This window comes from Spermophilus citellus (genome assembly GCF_964194105.1).
Source record: "Spermophilus citellus genome assembly, chromosome: 8".
Classification (NCBI taxonomy): Eukaryota; Metazoa; Chordata; class Mammalia; order Rodentia; family Sciuridae; genus Spermophilus; species Spermophilus citellus.
In genome coordinates this window covers 77,543,552-77,563,243 of record NC_138189.1, presented here as the reverse complement: position 1 = coordinate 77,563,243, position 19,692 = coordinate 77,543,552, and positions in this window count along the sequence as shown.

Below are 19,692 nucleotides of genomic sequence, written 5' to 3'. Positions count from 1 at the left end.
GAATCTCCAGAAATCTCAGCAAATACTTTTTCACCCAAACTGGATGATACTTTCAGGTAATGATCAGTACACTAAGCCCACTTGCTTCACCAAATTTTGTTCTTCTATGTTGAAGCGTTCGTTTCCAGTAACATCTTGAATTTTTATGTTTCACTCTGTTTACTCCTATATTGATAGATGTATTTGGAACTCTAAATCCAACACAGTTTGTGCTAGCTTCTTGAAACTTGACACAATGAATTAGTTTCACGTTCTATCTCTATGTTTTGTTTCCTCTTGATGTAGCCCTAAGCAGTGAAGGGCGAGAAACACTTTCATGGAAAGGGGTTGCCAAGCTTCCAAAAATTACGAATCTCCAGAAATCTCAGCAAATACTTTTTCACCCAAACTGGATGATACTTTCAGGTAATGATCAGTACACTAAGGCGACTTCGTTTCCCAAATTTCGTTCTTCTATGTTAAAGCGTTCATTTCCAGTAACAGTTTGAATTTTTAGGTTTCACTCTGTTTACTCCTATATTGATAGATGTATTTGGAACTCTAAATCCAATACGGTTTGTGCTAGCTTCTTGAAACTTGACACAATAAAGTAGTTTCACGTTCTATCCCTATGTTTTGTTTCCTCTTGCTGTAGCCCTAAGCAGTGACTGGCGAGAAACACTTTCATGGAAAGGGGTTGCCAAGCTTCCAAAAATTACGAATCTCCAGAAATCTCAGCAAATATTTTTTCACCCAAACTGGATGATACTTTCAGGTAATGATCAGTACACTAAGGCGACTTGGTTCCCCAGATTTCGTTCTTCTACGTTGAAGCGTTCGTTTCCAGTAACAGTTTGAATTTTTAGGTTTCACTCTGTTTTCTCCTATATTGATAGATGTATTTGGAACTCTAAATCCAACACGGTTTGTGCTAGCTTCTTGAAACTTGACACAATAAAGTAGTTTCACGTTCTATCTCTATGTTTTGTTTCCTCTTGATGTAGCCCTAAGCAGTGACTGGCGAGAAACACTTTCATGGAAAGGGGTTGCCAAGCTTCCAAAAATTACGAAACTCCAGAAATCTCAGCAAATACTTTTTCACCCAAACTGGATGATACTTTCAGGTAATGATCAGTACACTAAGGCGACTTGGTTTCCCAAATTTCGTTCTTCTATGTTGAAGCGTTCGTTTCCAGTAACAGTTTGAATTTTTAGGTTTCACGCTGTTTACTCCTATATTGTAGGATGTATTTGGAACTCTAAATCCAACACGGTTTATGCTAGCTTCTTGAAACTTGACACAGTACAGTAGTTTCACGTTCTATCTCTATGTATTGTTTCCTCTTGCTGTAGCCCTAAGCAGTGACTGGCGAGAAACACTTTCATGGAAAGGGGTTGCCAAGCTTCCAAAAATTACGAATCTCCAGAAATCTCAGCAAATACTTTTTCACCCAAACTGGATGATACTTTCAGGTAATGATCAGTACACTAAGGCGACTTGGTTTCCCAAATTTCGTTCTTCTATGTTGAAGCGTTCGTTTCCAGTAACAGTTTGAATTTTTAGGTTTCACTCTGTTTACTCCTATATTGATAGATGTATTTGGAACTCTAAATCCAACACGGTTTGTGCTGGCTTCTTGAAACTTGACACAATAAAATAGTTTCACGTTCTATCTCTATGTTTTGTTTCTTCTTGATGTAGCCCTAAGCAGTGACTGGCGAGAAACACTTTCATGGAAAGGGGTTGCCAAGCTTCCAAAAATTACGAATCTCCCGAAATCTCAGCAAATACTTTTTCACCCAAACTGGATGATACTTTCAGGTAATGATCAGTACACTAAGGCGACTTGGTTTCTCAAATTTCGTTCTTCTATGTTGAAGCGTTCGTTTCCAGTAACAGTTTGAATTTTTAGGTTTCACTCTGTTTTCTCCTATATTGATAGATGTATTTGGAACTCTAAATCCAACACGGTTTGTGCTAGCTTCTTGAAACTTGACACAGTACAGTAGTTTCACGTTCTATCTCTATGTATTGTTTCCTCTTGATGTAGCCCTAAGCAGTGACTGGCGAGAAACACTTTCATGGAAAGGGGTTGCCAAGCTTCCAAAAATTACGAATCTCCAGAAATCTCAGCAAATACTTTTTCACCCAAACTGGATGATACTTTCAGGTAATGATCAGTACACTAAGGCGACTTGGTTTACCAAATTTCGTTCTTCTATGTTGAAGCGTTCGTTTCCAGTAACTGTTTGAATTTTTAGGTTTCACGCTGTTTACTCCTATATTGATAGATGTATTTGGAACTCTAAATCCAACACGGTTTATGCTAGCTTCTTGAAACTTGACACAGTACAGTAGTTTCACGTTCTATCTCTATGTATTGTTTCCTCTTGCTGTAGCCCTAAGCAGTGACTGGCGAGAAACACTTTCATGGAAAGGGGTTGCCAAGCCAAGCTTCCAAAAATTACGAATCTCCAGAAATCTCAGCAAATACTTTTTCACCCAAACTGGATGATACTTTCAGGTAATGATCAGTACACTAAGCCCACTTGCTTCACCAAATTTTGTTCTTCTATGTTGAAGCGTTCGTTTCCAGTAACATCTTGAATTTTTATGTTTCACTCTGTTTACTCCTATATTGATAGATGTATTTGGAACTCTAAATCCAACACGGTTTGTGCTAGCTTCTTGAAACTTGACACAATAAATTAGTTTCACGTTCTATCTCTATGTTTTGTTTCCTCTTGATGTAGCCCTAAGCAGTGACGGGCGAGAAACACTTTCATGGAAAGGGGTTGCCAAGCTTCCAAAAATTACGAATCTCCAGAAATCTCAGCAAATACTTTTTCACCCAAACTGGATGATACTTTCAGGTAATGATCAGTACACTAAGGCGACTTCGTTTCCCAAATTTCGTTCTTCTATGTTGAAGCGTTCGTTTCCAGTAACAGTTTGAATTTTTAGGTTTCACTCTGTTTACTCCTATATTGATAGATGTATTTGGAATTCTAAATCCAATACGGTTTGTGCTAGCTTCTTGAAACTTGACACAATAAAGTAGTTTCACGTTCTATCCCTATGTTTTGTTTCCTCTTGCTGTAGCCCTAAGCAGTGACTGGCGAGAAACACTTTCATGGAAAGGGGTTGCCAAGCTTCCAAAAATTACGAATCTCCAGAAATCTCAGCAAATATTTTTTCACCCAAACTGGATGATACTTTCAGGTAATGATCAGTACACTAAGGCGACTTGGTTTCCCACATTTCGTTCTTCTACGTTGAAGCGTTCGTTTCCAGTAACAGTTTGAATTTTTAGGTTTCACTCTGTTTTCTCCTATATTGATAGATGTATTTGGAACTCTAAATCCAACACGGTTTGTGCTAGCTTCTTGAAACTTGACACAGTACAGTAGTTTCACGTTCTATCTCTATGTATTGTTTCCTCTTGATGTAGCCCTAAGCAGTGACTGGCGAGAAACACTTTCATGGAAAGGGGTTGCCAAGCTTCCAAAAATTACGAATCTCCAGAAATCTCAGCAAATACTTTTTCACCCAAACTGGATGATACTTTCAGGTAATGATCAGTACACTAAGGCGACTTGGTTTCCCAAATTTCGTTCTTCTATGTTGAAGCGTTCGTTTCCAGTAACTGTTTGAATTTTTAGGTTTCACGCTGTTTACTCCTATATTGATAGATGTATTTGGAACTCTAAATCCAACACGGTTTATACTAGCTTCTTGAAACTTGACACAGTACAGTAGTTTCACGTTCTATCTCTATGTATTGTTTCCTCTTGCTGTAGCCCTAAGCAGTGACTGGCGAGAAACACTTTCATGGAAAGGGGTTGCCAAGCCAAGCTTCCAAAAATTACGAATCTCCAGAAATCTCAGCAAATACTTTTTCACCCAAACTGGATGATACTTTCAGGTAATGATCAGTACACTAAGCCCACTTGCTTCACCAAATTTTGTTCTTCTATGTTGAAGCGTTCGTTTCCAGTAACATCTTGAATTTTTATGTTTCACTCTGTTTACTCCTATATTGATAGATGTATTTGGAACTCTAAATCCAACACGGTTTGTGCTAGCTTCTTGAAACTTGACACAATAAATTAGTTTCACGTTCTATCTCTATGTTTTGTTTCCTCTTGATGTAGCCCTAAGCAGTGACGGGCGAGAAACACTTTCATGGAAAGGGGTTGCCAAGCTTCCAAAAATTACGAATCTCCAGAAATCTCAGCAAATACTTTTTCACCCAAACTGGATGATACTTTCAGGTAATGATCAGTACACTAAGTCGACTTCGTTTCCCAAATTTCGTTCTTCTATGTTGAAGCGTTCGTTTCCAGTAACAGTTTGAATTTTTAGGTTTCACTCTGTTTACTCCTATATTGATAGATGTATTTGGAATTCTAAATCCAATACGGTTTGTGCTAGCTTCTTGAAACTTGACACAATAAAGTAGTTTCACGTTCTATCCCTATGTTTTGTTTCCTCTTGCTGTAGCCCTAAGCAGTGACTGGCGAGAAACACTTTCATGGAAAGGGGTTGCCAAGCTTCCAAAAATTACGAATCTCCAGAAATCTCAGCAAATATTTTTTCACCCAAACTGGATGATACTTTCAGGTAATGATCAGTACACTAAGGCGACTTGGTTTCCCACATTTCGTTCTTCTACGTTGAAGCGTTCGTTTCCAGTAACAGTTTGAATTTTTAGGTTTCACTCTGTTTTCTCCTATATTGATAGATGTATTTGGAACTCTAAATCCAACACGGTTTGTGCTAGCTTCTTGAAACTTGACACAACAAAGTAGTTTCACGTTCTATCTCTATGTTTTGTTTCCTCTTGATGTAGCCCTAAGCAGTGACTGGCGAGAAACACTTTCATGGAAAGGTGTTGCCAAGCTTCCAAAAATTACGAAACTCCAGAAATCTCAGCAAATACTTTTTCACCCAAACTGGATGATACTTTCAGGTAATGATCAGTACACTAAGGCGACTTGGTTTCCCAAATTTCGTTCTTCTATGTTGAAGCGTTCGTTTCCAGTAACTGTTTGAATTTTTAGGTTTCACGCTGTTTACTCCTATATTGATAGATGTATTTGGAACTCTAAATCCAACACGGTTTATGCTAGCTTCTTGAAACTTGACACAGTACAGTAGTTTCACGTTCTATCTCTATGTATTGTTTCCTCTTGCTGTAGCCCTAAGCAGTGACTGGCGAGAAACACTTTCATGGAAAGGGGTTGCCAAGCCAAGCTTCCAAAAATTACGAATCTCCAGAAATCTCAGCAAATACTTTTTCACCCAAACTGGATGATACTTTCAGGTAATGATCAGTACACTAAGCCCACTTGCTTCACCAAATTTTGTTCTTCTATGTTGAAGCGTTCGTTTCCAGTAACATCTTGAATTTTTATGTTTCACTCTGTTTACTCCTATATTGATAGATGTATTTGGAACTCTAAATCCAACACGGTTTGTGCTAGCTTCTTGAAACTTGACACAATAAATTAGTTTCACGTTCTATCTCTATGTTTTGTTTCCTCTTGATGTAGCCCTAAGCAGTGACGGGCGAGAAACACTTTCATGGAAAGGGGTTGCCAAGCTTCCAAAAATTACGAATCTCCAGAAATCTCAGCAAATACTTTTTCACCCAAACTGGATGATACTTTCAGGTAATGATCAGTACACTAAGGCGACTTCGTTTCCCAAATTTTGTTCTTCTATGTTGAAGCGTTCGTTTCCAGTAACAGTTTGAATTTTTAGGTTTCACTCTGTTTACTCCTATATTGATAGATGTATTTGGAATTCTAAATCCAATACGGTTTGTGCTAGCTTCTTGAAACTTGACACAATAAAGTAGTTTCACGTTCTATCCCTATGTTTTGTTTCCTCTTGCTGTAGCCCTAAGCAGTGACTGGCGAGAAACACTTTCATGGAAAGGGGTTGCCAAGCTTCCAAAAATTACGAATCTCCAGAAATCTCAGCAAATATTTTTTCACCCAAACTGGATGATACTTTCAGGTAATGATCAGTACACTAAGGCGACTTGGTTTCCCACATTTCGTTCTTCTACGTTGAAGCGTTCGTTTCCAGTAACAGTTTGAATTTTTAGGTTTCACTCTGTTTTCTCCTATATTGATAGATGTATTTGGAACTCTAAATCCAACACGGTTTGTGCTAGCTTCTTGAAACTTGACACAGTACAGTAGTTTCACGTTCTATCTCTATGTATTGTTTCCTCTTGATGTAGCCCTAAGCAGTGACTGGCGAGAAACACTTTCATGGAAAGGGGTTGCCAAGCTTCCAAAAATTACGAATCTCCAGAAATCTCAGCAAATACTTTTTCACCCAAACTGGATGATACTTTCAGGTAATGATCAGTACACTAAGGCGACTTGGTTTCCCAAATTTCGTTCTTCTATGTTGAAGCGTTCGTTTCCAGTAACTGTTTGAATTTTTAGGTTTCACGCTGTTTACTCCTATATTGATAGATGTATTTGGAACTCTAAACCAACACGGTTTTTGCTAGCTTCTTGAAACTTGACACAATAAATTAGTTTCACGTTCTATCTCTATGTTTTGTTTCCTCTTGATGTAGCCCTAAGCAGTGACTGGCGAGAAACACTTTCATGGAAAGGGGTTGCCAAGCTTCCAAAAATTACGAATCTCCAGAAATCTCAGCAAATACTTTTTCACCCAAACTGGATGATACTTTCAGGTAATGATCAGTACACTAAGGCGACTTCGTTTCCCAAATTTCGTTCTTCTATGTTGAAGCGTTCGTTTCCAGTAACAGTTTGAATTTTTAGGTTTCACTCTGTTTACTCCTATATTGATAGATGTATTTGGAACTCTAAATCCAATACGGTTTGTGCTAGCTTCTTGAAACTTGACACAATAAAGTAGTTTCACGTTCTATCCCTATGTTTTGTTTCCTCTTGCTGTAGCCCTAAGCAGTGACTGGCGAGAAACACTTTCATGGAAAGGGGTTGCCAAGCTTCCAAAAATTACGAATCTCCAGAAATCTCAGCAAATATTTTTTCACCCAAACTGGATGATACTTTCAGGTAATGATCAGTACACTAAGGCGACTTGGTTCCCCACATTTCGTTCTTCTACGTTGAAGCGTTCGTTTCCAGTAACAGTTTGAATTTTTAGGTTTCACTCTGTTTTCTCCTATATTGATAGATGTATTTGGAACTCTAAATCCAACACGGTTTGTGCTAGCTTCTTGAAACTTGACACAATAAAGTAGTTTCACGTTCTATCTCTATGTTTTGTTTCCTCTTGATGTAGCCCTAAGCAGTGACTGGTGAGAAACACTTTCATGGAAAGGGGTTGCCAAGCTTCCAAAAATTACGATCTCCAGAAATCTCAGCAAATACTTTTTCACCCAAACTGGATGATACTTTCAGGTAATGATCAGTACACTAAGGCGACTTGGTTTCCCAAATTTCGTTCTTCTATGTTGAAGCGTTCGTTTCCAGTAACAGTTTGAATTTTTAGGTTTCACTCTGTTTACTCCTATATTGATAGATGTATTTGGAAGTCTAAATCCAACACGGTTTATGCTAGCTTCTTGAAACTTGACACAGTACAGTAGTTTCACGTTCTATCTCTATGTATTGTTTCCTCTTGCTGTAGCCCTAAGCAGTGACTGGCGAGAAACACTTTCATGGAAAGGGGTTGCCAAGCTTCCAAAAATTACGAATCTCCAGAAATCTCAGCAAATATTTTTTCACCCAAACTGGATGATACTTTCAGGTAATGATCAGTACACTAAGGCGACTTGGTTTCCCAAATTTCGTTCTTCTATGTTGAAGCGTTCGTTTCCAGTAACAGTTTGAACTTTTAGGTTTCACTCTGTTTACTCCTATATTGATAGATGTATTTGGAACTCTAAATCCAACACGGTTTGTGCTAGCTTCTTGAAACTTGACACAGTACAGTAGTTTCACGTTCTATCTCTATGTTTTGTTTCCTCTTGCTGTAGCCCTAAGCAGTGACTGGCGAGAAACACTTTCATGGAAAGGGGTTGCCAAGCTTCCAAAAATTACGAATCTCCAGAGATCTCAGCAAATACTTTTTCACCCAAACTGGATGATACTTTCAGGTAATGATCAGTACTCTAAGCCCACTTGCTTCACCAAATTTTGTTCTTCTACGTTGAAGCGTTCGTTTCCAGTAACAGCTTGAATTTTTAGGTTTCACTCTGTTTACTCCTATATTGATAGATGTATTTGGAACTCTAAATCCAACACGGTTTGTGCTGGCTTCTTGAAACTTGACACAATAAAGTAGTTTCACGTTCTATCTCTATGTTTTGTTTCCTCTTGATGTAGCCCTAAGCAGTGACTGGCGAGAAACACTTTCATGGAAAGGGGTTGCCAAGCTTCCAAAAATTACGAAACTCCAGAAATCTCAGCAAATACTTTTTCACCCAAACTGGATGATACTTTCAGGTAATGATCAGTACACTAAGGCGACTTGGTTTCCCAAATTTCGTTCTTCTATTTTGAAGCGTTCGTTTCCAGTAACAGTTTGAATTTTTAGGTTTCACTCTGTTTTCTCCTATATTGATAGATGTATTTGGAACTCTAAATCCAACACGGTTTGTGCTGGCTTCTTGAAACTTGACACAATAAAGTAGTTTCACGTTCTATCTCTATGTTTTGTTTCTTCTTGATGTAGCCCTAAGCAGTGAATGGCGAGAAACACTTTCATGGAAAGGGGTTGCCAAGCTTCCAAAAATTACGAATCTCCAGAAATCTCAGCAAATACTTTTTCACCCAAACTGGATGATACTTTCAGGTAATGATCAGTACACTAAGGCGACTTGGTTTCCCAAATTTCGTTCTTCTATGTTGAAACGTTCGTTTCCAGTAACTGTTTGAATTTTTAGGTTTCACGCTGTTTACTCCTATATTGATAGATGTATTTGGAACTCTAAATCCAACACGGTTTATGCTAGCTTCTTGAAACTTGACACAGTACAGTAGTTTCACGTTCTATCTCTATGTTTTGTTTCTTCTTGATGTAGCCCTAAGCAGTGACTGGCGAGAAACACTTTCATGGAAAGGGGTTGCCAAGCCAAGCTTCCAAAAATTACGAATCTCCAGAAATCTCAGCAAATACTTTTTCACCCAAACTGGATGATACTTTCAGGTAATGATCAGTACACTAAGCCCACTTGCTTCACCAAATTTTGTTCTTCTATGTTGAAGCGTTCGTTTCCAGTAACATCTTGAATTTTTATGTTTCACTCTGTTTACTCCTATATTGATAGATGTATTTGGAACTCTAAATCCAACACGGTTTGTGCTAGCTTCTTGAAACTTGACACAATGAATTAGTTTCACGTTCTATCTCTATGTTTTGTTTCCTCTTGATGTAGCCCTAAGCAGTGACGGGCGAGAAACACTTTCATGGAAAGGGGTTGCCAAGCTTCCAAAAATTACGAATCTCCAGAAATCTCAGCAAATACTTTTTCACCCAAACTGGATGATACTTTCAGGTAATGATCAGTACACTAAGGCGACTTCGTTTCCCAAATTTCGTTCTTCTATGTTGAAGCGTTCGTTTCCAGTAACAGTTTGAATTTTTAGGTTTCACTCTGTTTACTCCTATATTGATAGATGTATTTGGAACTCTAAATCCAATACGGTTTGTGCTAGCTTCTTGAAACTTGACACAATAAAGTAGTTTCACGTTCTATCCCTATGTTTTGTTTCCTCTTGCTGTAGCCCTAAGCAGTGACTGGCGAGAAACACTTTCATGGAAAGGGGTTGCCAAGCTTCCAAAAATTACGAATCTCCAGAAATCTCAGCAAATATTTTTTCACCCAAACTGGATGATACTTTCAGGTAATGATCAGTACACTAAGGCGACTTGGTTCCCCAGATTTCGTTCTTCTACGTTGAAGCGTTCGTTTCCAGTAACAGTTTGAATTTTTAGGTTTCACTCTGTTTTCTCCTATATTGATAGATGTATTTGGAACTCTAAATCCAACACGGTTTGTGCTAGCTTCTTGAAACTTGACACAATAAAGTAGTTTCACGTTCTATCTCTATATTTTGTTTCCTCTTGATGTAGCCCTAAGCAGTGACTGGCGAGAAACACTTTCATGGAAAGGGGTGGCCAAGCTTCCAAAAATTACGAAACTCCAGAAATCTCAGCAAATACTTTTTCACCCAAACTGGATGATACTTTCAGGTAATGATCAGTACACTAAGGCGACTTGGTTTCCCAAATTTCGTTCTTCTATGTTGAAGCGTTCGTTTCCAGTAACAGTTTGAATTTTTAGGTTTCACGCTGTTTACTCCTATATTGTAGGATGTATTTGGAACTCTAAATCCAACACGGTTTATGCTAGCTTCTTGAAACTTGACACAGTACAGTAGTTTAACGTTCTATCTCTATGTATTGTTTCCTCTTGCTGTAGCCCTAAGCAGTGACTGGCGAGAAACACTTTCATGGAAAGGGGTTGCCAAGCTTCCAAAAATTACGAATCTCCAGAAATCTCAGCAAATACTTTTTCACCCAAACTGGATGATACTTTCAGGTAATGATCAGTACACTAAGGCGACTTGGTTTCCCAAATTTCGTTCTTCTATGTTGAAGCGTTCGTTTCCAGTAACAGTTTGAATTTTTAGGTTTCACTCTGTTTACTCCTATATTGATAGATGTATTTGGAACTCTAAATCCAACACGGTTTGTGCTGGCTTCTTGAAACTTGACACAATAAAATAGTTTTCGTTCTATCTCTATGTTTTGTTTCTTCTTGATGTAGCCCTAAGCAGTGACTGGCGAGAAACATTTTCATGGAAAGGGGTTGCCAAGCTTCCAAAAATTACGAATCTCCAGAAATCTCACCAAATACTTTTTCACCCAAACTGGATGATACTTTCAGGTAATGATCAGTACACTAAGGCGACTTGGTTTCTCAAATTTCGTTCTTCTATGTTGAAGCGTTCGTTTCCAGTAACAGTTTGAATTTTTAGGTTTCACTCTGTTTTCTCCTATATTGATAGATGTATTTGGAACTCTAAATCCAACACGGTTTGTGCTAGCTTCTTGAAACTTGACACAGTACAGTAGTTTCACGTTCTATCTCTATGTATTGTTTCCTCTTGATGTAGCCCTAAGCAGTGACTGGCGAGAAACACTTTCATGGAAAGGGGTTGCCAAGCTTCCAAAAATTACGAATCTCCAGAAATCTCAGCAAATACTTTTTCACCCAAACTGGATGATACTTTCAGGTAATGATCAGTACACTAAGGCGACTTGGTTTCCCAAATTTCGTTCTTCTATGTTGAAGCGTTCGTTTCCAGTAACTGTTTGAATTTTTAGGTTTCACGCTGTTTTCTCTTATATTGATAGATGTATTTGGAACTCTAAATCCAACACGGTTTGTGCTAGCTTCTTGAAACTTGACACAATAAAGTAGTTTCACGTTCTATCTCTATTTTTTGTTTCCTCTTGCTGTAGCCCTAAGCAGTGACTGGCGAGAAACACTTTCATGGAAAGGGGTTGCCAAGCTTCCAAAAATTATGAATCTCCAGAAATCTCAGCAAATATTTTTTCACCCAAACTGGATGATACTTTCAGGTAATGATCAGTACACGAAGCCCACTTGCTTCACCAAATTTTGTTCTTCTACGTTGAAGCGTTCGTTTCCAGTAACAGCTTGAATTTTTAGGTTTCACTCTGTTTACTCCTATATTGATAGATGTATTTGGAACTCTAAATCCAACACGGTTTGTGCTGGCTTCTTGAAACTTGACACAATAAAGTAGTTTCACGTTCTATCTCTATGTTTTGTTTCCTCTTGCTGTATCCCTAAGCAGTGTCTGGCGAGAAACACTTCATGGAAAGGGGTTGCCAAGCTTCCAAAAATTACGAATCTCCAGAAATCTCAGCAAATACTTTTTCACCCAAACTGGATGATACTTTCAGGTAATGATCAGTACACTATGGCGACTTGGTTTCCCAAATTTCGTTCTTCTATGTTGAAGCGTTCGTTTCCAGTAAGAGTTTGAATTTTTAGGTTTCACGCTGTTTACTCCTATATTGATAGATGTATTTGGAACTCTAAATCCAACACGGTTTGTGCTAGCTTCTTGAAACATGACACAATAAAGTAGTTTCACGTTCTATCTCTATGTTTTGTTTCCTCTTGATGTAGCCCTAAGCAGTGACTGGCGAGAAACACTTTCATGGAAAGGGGTTGCCAAGCTTCCAAAAAATACGAATCTCCAGAAATCTCAGCAAATACTTTTTCACCCAAACTGGATGATACTTTCAGGTAATGATCAGTACACTAATGCGACTTGGTTTCCCAAATTTCGTTCTTCTATGTTGAAGCGTTCGTTTCCAGTAACAGTTTGAATTTTTAGGTTTCACGCTGTTTACTCCTATATTGATAGATGTATTTGGAACTCTAAATCCAACACGGTTTATGCTAGCTTCTTGAAACTTGACACAGTACAGTAGTTTCACGTTCTATCTCTATGTATTGTTTCCTCTTGATGTAGCCCTAAGCAGTGACTGGCGAGAAACACTTTCATGGAAAGGGGTTGCCAAGCTTCCAAAAATTACGAATCTCCAGAAATCTCAGCAAATACTTTTTCACCCAAACTGGATGATACTTTCAGGTAATGATCAGTACACTAAGCCCACTTGCTTCACCAAATTTTGTTCTTCTACGTTGAAGCGTTCGTTTCCAGTAACAGCTTGAATTTTTAGGTTTCACTCTGTTTACTCCTATATTGATAGATGTATTTGGAACTCTAAATCCAACACGGTTTGTGCTAGCTTCTTGAAACTTGACACAATAAATTAGTTTCACGTTCTATCTCTATGTTTTGTTTCCTCTTGATGTAGCCCTAAGCAGTGACGGGCGAGAAACACTTTCATGGAAAGGGGTTGCCAAGCTTCCAAAAATTACGAATCTCCAGAAATCTCAGCAAATATTTTTTCACCCAAACTGGATGATACTTTCAGGTAATGATCAGTACACTAAGGCGACTTGGTTCCCCAAATTTAGTTCTTCTATGTTGAAGCATCCGTTTCCAGTAACAGTTTGAATTTTTAGGTTTCACTCTGTTTACTCCTATATTGATAGATGTATTTCGAACTCTAAATCCAACACGGTTTGTGCTAGCTTCTTGAAACTTGACACAATAAATTAGTTTCACGTTCTATCTCTATGTTTTGTTTCCTCTTGATGTAGCCCTAAGCAGTGACGGGCGAGAAACACTTTCATGGAAAGGGGTTGCCAAGCTTCCAAAAATTACGAATCTCCAGAAATCTCAGCAAACACTTTTTCACCCAAACTGGATGATACTTTCAGGTAATGATCAGTACACTAAGGCGACTTCGTTTCCCAAATTTCATTCTTCTATGTTGAAGCGTTCGTTTCCAGTAACAGTTTGAATTTTTAGGTTTCACTCTGTTTACTCCTATATTGATAGATGTATTTGGAACTCTAAATCCAACACGGTTTTTGCTAGCTTCTTGAAACTTGACACAATAAAGTAGTTTCACGTTCTATCTCTATGTTTTGTTTCCTCTTGCTGTAGCCCTAAGTAGTGACTGGCGAGAAACACTTTCATGGAAAGGGGTTGCCAAGCTTCCAAAAATTACGAATCTCCAGAAATCTCAGCAAATATTTTTTCACCCAAACTGGATGATACTTTCAGGTAATGATCAGTACACTAAGGCGACTTGGTTCCCCACATTTCGTTCTTCTATGTTGAAGCGTTCGTTTCCAGTAACAGTTTGAATTTTTAGGTTTCACTCTGTTTTCTCCTATATTGATAGATGTATTTGGAACTCTAAATCCAACACGGTTTGTGCTGGCTTCTTGAAACTTGACACAATAAAGTAGTTTCACGTTCTATCTCTATGTTTTGTTTCTTCTTGATGTAGCCCTAAGCAGTGACTGGCGAGAAACACTTTCATGGAAAGGGGTTGCCAAGCTTCCAAAAATTACGAATCTCCAGAAATCTCAGCAAATACTTTTTCACCCAAACTGGATGATACTTTCAGGTAATGATCAGTACACTAAGGCGACTTGGTTTCCCAAATTTCGTTCTTCCATGTTGAAGCGTTCGTTTCCAGTAACAGTTTGAATTTTTAGGTTTCACTCTGTTTTCTCCTATATTGATAGATGTATTTGGAACTCTAAACCCAACACGGTTTGTGCTGGCTTCTTGAAACTTGACAAAATAAAGTAGTTTCACATTCTATCTCTATGTTTTGTTTCTTCTTGATGTAGCCCTAAGCAGTGACTGGCGAGAAACACTTTCATGGAAAGGGGTTGCCAAGCTTCCAAAAATTACGAATCTCCAGAAATCTCAGCAAATACTTTTTCACCCAAACTGGATGATACTTTCAGGTAATGATCAGTACATTAAGGCGACTTGGTTTCCCAAATTTCGTTCATCTATGTTGAAGCGTTCGTTTCCAGTAACAGTTTGAATTTTTAGGTTTCACTCTGTTTTCTCTTATATTGATAGATGTATTTGGAACTCTAAATCCAACACGGTTTGTGCTAGCTTCTTGAAACTTGACACAATAAAGTAGTTTCACGTTCTATCTCTATTTTTTGTTTCCTCTTGCTGTAGCCCTAAGCAGTGACTGGCGAGAAACACTTTCATGGAAAGGGGTTGCCAAGCTTCCAAAAATTATGAATCTCCAGAAATCTCAGCAAATATTTTTTCACCCAAACTGGATGATACTTTCAGGTAATGATCAGTACACTAAGGCGACTTGGTTCCCCAAATTTAGTTCTTCTATGTTGAAGCATTCGTTTCCAGTAACAGTTTGAATTTTTAGGTTTCACTCTGTTTACTCCTATATTGATAGATGTATTTGGAACTCTAAATCCAACACGGTTTGTGCTAGCTTCTTGAAACTTGACACAATAAATTAGTTTCACGTTCTATCTCTATGTTTTGTTTCCTCTTGATGTAGCCCTAAGCAGTGACGGGCGAGAAACACTTTCATGGAAAGGGGTTGCCAAGCTTCCAAAAATTACGAATCTCCAGAAATCTCAGCAAACACTTTTTCACCCAAACTGGATGATACTTTCAGGTAATGATCAGTACACTAAGGCGACTTCGTATCCCAAATTTCATTCTTCTATGTTGAAGCGTTCGTTTCCAGTAACAGTTTGAATTTTTAGGTTTCACTCTGTTTACTCCTATATTGATAGATGTATTTGGAACTCTAAATCCAACATGGTTTGTGCTAGCTTCTTGAAACTTGACACAATAAAGTAGTTTCACGTTCTATCTCTATGTTTTGTTTCCTCTTGCTGTAGCCCTAAGCACTGACTGGCGAGAAACACCTTCATGGAAAGGGGTTGCCAAGCTTCCAAAAATTACGAATCTCCAGAAATCTCAGCAAATATTTTTTCACCCAAACTGGATGATACTTTCAGGTAATGATCAGTACACTAAGGCGACTTGGTTTCCCAAATTTCGTTCTTCTATGTTGAAGCGTTCGTTTCCAGTAACAGTTTGAATTTTTAGGTTTCACTCTGTTTTCTCCTATATTGATAGATGTATTTGGAACTCTAAATCCAACACGGTTTGTGCTGGCTTCTTGAAACTTGACACAATAAAGTAGTTTCACGTTCTATCTCTATGTTTTGTTTCCTCTTGCTGTAGCCCTAAGCAGTGACTGGCGAGAAACACTTTCATGGAAAGGGGTTGCCAAGCTTCCAAAAATTACGAATCTCCAGAAATCTCAGCAAATACTTTTTCACCCAAACTGGATGATACTTTCAGGTAATGATCAGTACACTAAGGCGACTTGGTTTCCCAAATTTCGTTCTTCTATGGTGAAGCGTTCGTTTCCAGTAACAGTTTGAATTTTTAGGTTTCACTCTGTTTACTCCTATATTGATAGATGTATTTGGAACTCTAAATCCAACACGGTTTGTGCTAGCTTCTTGAAACTTGACACAATAAAGTAGTTTCACGTTCTATCTCTATGTTTTGTTTCCTCTTGCTGTAGCCCTAAGCAGTGACTGGCGAGAAACACTTTCATGGAAAGGGGTTGCCAAGCTTCCAAAAATTACGAATCTCCAGAAATCTCAGCAAATATTTTTTTCACCCAAACTGGATGATACTTTCAGGTAATGATCAGTACACTAAGGCGACTTGGTTCCCCACATTTCGTTCTTCTACGTTGAAGCGTTCGTTTCCAGGAACAGTTTGAATTTTTAGGTTTCACTCTGTTTTCTCCTATATTGATAGATGTATTTGGAACTCTAAATCTAACACGGTTTATGCTAGCTTCTTGAAACTTGACACAGTACAGTAGTTTCACGTTCTATTTCTATGTATTGTTTCCTCTTGATGTAGCCCTAAGCAGTGACTGGCGAGAAACACTTTCATGGAAAGGGGTTGCCAAGCTTCCAAAAATTACGAATCTCCAGAAATCTCAGCAAATGCTTTTTCACCCAAACTGGATGATACTTTCAGGTAATGATCAGTACACTAAGCCCACTTGCTTCACCAAATTTTGTTCTTCTACGTTGAAGCGTTCGTTTCCAGTAACAGCTTGAATTTTTAGGTTTCACTCTGTTTACTCCTATATTGATAGATGTATTTGGAACTCTAAATCCAACACGGTTTGTGCTAGCTTCTTGAAACTTGACACAATGAATTAGTTTCACGTTCTATCTCTATGTTTTGTTTCCTCTTGATGTAGCCCTAAGCAGTGACTGGCGAGAAACACTTTCATGGAAAGGGGTTGCCAAGCTTCCAAAAATTACGAATCTCCAGAAATCTCAGCAAATATTTTTTCACCCAAACTGGATGATACTTTCAGGTAATGATCAGTACACTAAGGCGACTTGGTTCCCCAAATTTAGTTCTTCTATATTGAAGCGTTCGTTTCCAGTAACAGTTTGAATTTTTAGGTTTCACTATGTTTACTCCTATATAGATAGATGTATTTGGAACTCTAAATCCAACACGGTTTGTGCTAGCTTCTTGAAACTTGACACAATAAATTAGTTTCACGGTCTATGTCTATGTTTTGTTTCCTCTTGATGTAGCCCTAAGCAGTGACGGGCGAGAAACACTTTCATGGAAAGGGGTTGCCAAGCTTCCAAAAATTACGAATCTCCAGAAATCTCAGCAAATACTTTTTCATCCAAACTGGATGATACTATCAGGTAATGATCAGTACACTAAGGCGACTTCGTTTCCCAAATTTCGTTCTTCTATGTTGAAGCTTTCGTTTCCAGTAACAGTTTGAATTTTTAGGTTTCACTCTGTTTACTCCTATATTGATAGATGTATTTGGAACTCTAAATCCAACACGGTTTGTGCTAGCTTCTTGAAACTTGACACAATAAAGTAGTTTCACGTTCTATCTCTATGTTTTGTTTCCTCTTGCTGTAGCCCTAAGCAGTGACTGGCGAGAAACACTTTCATGGAAAGGGGTTGCCAAGCTTCCAAAAATTACGAATCTCTAGAAATCTCAGCAAATATTTTTTCACCCAAACTGGATGATACTTTCAAGTAATGATCAGTACACTAAGGCGACTTGGTTCCCCACATTTCGTTCTTCTACGTTGATGCGTTCGTTTCCAGTAACAGTTTGAATTTTTAGGTTTCACTCTGTTTTCTCCTATATTGATAGATGTATTTGGAACTCTAAATCCAACACGGTTTGTGCTAGCTTCTTGAAACTTGACACAATAAAGTAGTTTCACGTTCTATCTCTATGTTTTGTTTCCTCTTGATGTAGCCCTAAGCAGTGACTGGCGAGAAACACTTTCATGGAAAGGGGTTGACAAGCTTCCAAAAATTACGAATCTCCAGAAATCTCAGCAAATACTTTTTCACCCAAACTGGATGATACTTTCAGGTAATGATCAGTACACTAAGGCGACTTGGTTTCCCAAATTTCGTTCTTCTATGTTGAAGCGTTCGTTTCCAGTAACAGTTTGAATTTTTAGGTTTCACTCTGTTTACTCCTATATTGATAGATGTATTTGGAACTCTAAATCCAACACGGTTTATGCTAGCTTCTTGAAACTTGACACAGTACAGTAGTTTCACGTTCTATCTCTATGTATTGTTTCCTCTTGCTGTAGCCCTAAGCAGTGACTGGCGAGAAACACTTTCATGGAAAGGGGTTGCCAAGCTTCCAAAAATTACGAATCTCCAGAAATCTCAGCAAATATTTTTTCACCCAAACTGGATGATACTTTCAGGTAATGATCAGTACACTAAGGCGACTTGGTTCCCCAAATTTAGTTCTTCTATATTGAAGCGTTCGTTTCCAGTAACAGTTTGAATTTTTAGGTTTCACTCTGTTTACTCCTATATTGATAGATGTATTTGGAACTCTAAATCCAACACGGTTTGTGCTAGCTTCTTGAAACTTGACAGAATAAAGTAGTTTCACGTTCTATCTCTATGTATTGTTTCCTCTTGATGTAGCCCTAAGCAGTGACTGGCGAGAAACACTTTCATGGAAAGGGGTTGCCAAGCTTCCAAAAATTACGAATCTCCAGAAATCTCAGCAAATACTTTTTCACCCAAACTGGATGATACATTCAGGTAATGATCAGTACACTAAGGCGACTTGGTTTCCCAAATTTCGTTCTTCTATGTTGAAGCGTTCGTTTCCAGTAACTGTTTGAATTTTTAGGTTTCACGCTGTTTACTCCTATATTGATAGATGTATTTGGAACTCTAAATCCAACACGGTTTATGCTAGCTTCTTGAAACTTGACACAGTACAGTAGTTTCACGTTCTATCTCTATGTATTGTTTCCTCTTGCTGTAGCCCTAAGCAGTGACTGGCGAGAAACACTTTCATGGAAAGGGGTTGCCAAGCCAAGCTTCCAAAAATTACGAATCTCCAGAAATCTCAGCAAATACTTTTTCACCCAAACTGGATGATACTTTCAGGTAATGATCAGTACACTAAGCCCACTTGCTTCACCAAATTTTGTTCTTCTACGTTGAAGCGTTCGTTTCCAGTAACAGCTTGAATTTTTAGGTTTCACTCTGTTTACTCCTATATTGATAGATGTATTTGGAACTCTAAATCCAACACGGTTTGTGCTAGCTTCTTGAAACTTGACACAATGAATTAGTTTCACGTTCTATCTCTATGTTTTGTTTCCTCTTGATGTAGCCCTAAGCAGTGACTGGCGAGAAACACTTTCATGGAAAGGGGTTGCCAAGCTTCCAAAAATTACGAATCTCCAGAAATCTCAGCAAATATTTTTTCACCCAAACTGGATGATACTTTCAGGTAATGATCAGTACACTAAGGCGACTTGGTTCCCCAAATTTAGTTCTTCTATATTGAAGCGTTCGTTTCCAGTAACAGTTTGAATTTTTAGGTTTCACTATGTTTACTCCTATATAGATAGATGTATTTGGAACTCTAAATCCAACACGGTTTGTGCTAGCTTCTTGAAACTTGACACAATAAATTAGTTTCACGGTCTATGTCTATGTTTTGTTTCCTCTTGATGTAGCCCTAAGCAGTGACGGGCGAGAAACACTTTCATGGAAAGGGGTTGCCAAGCTTCCAAAAATTACGAATCTCCAGAAATCTCAGCAAATACTTTTTCACCCAAACTGGATGATACTATCAGGTAATGATCAGTACACTAAGGCGACTTCGTTTCCCAAATTTCGTTCTTCTATGTTGAAGCTTTCGTTTCC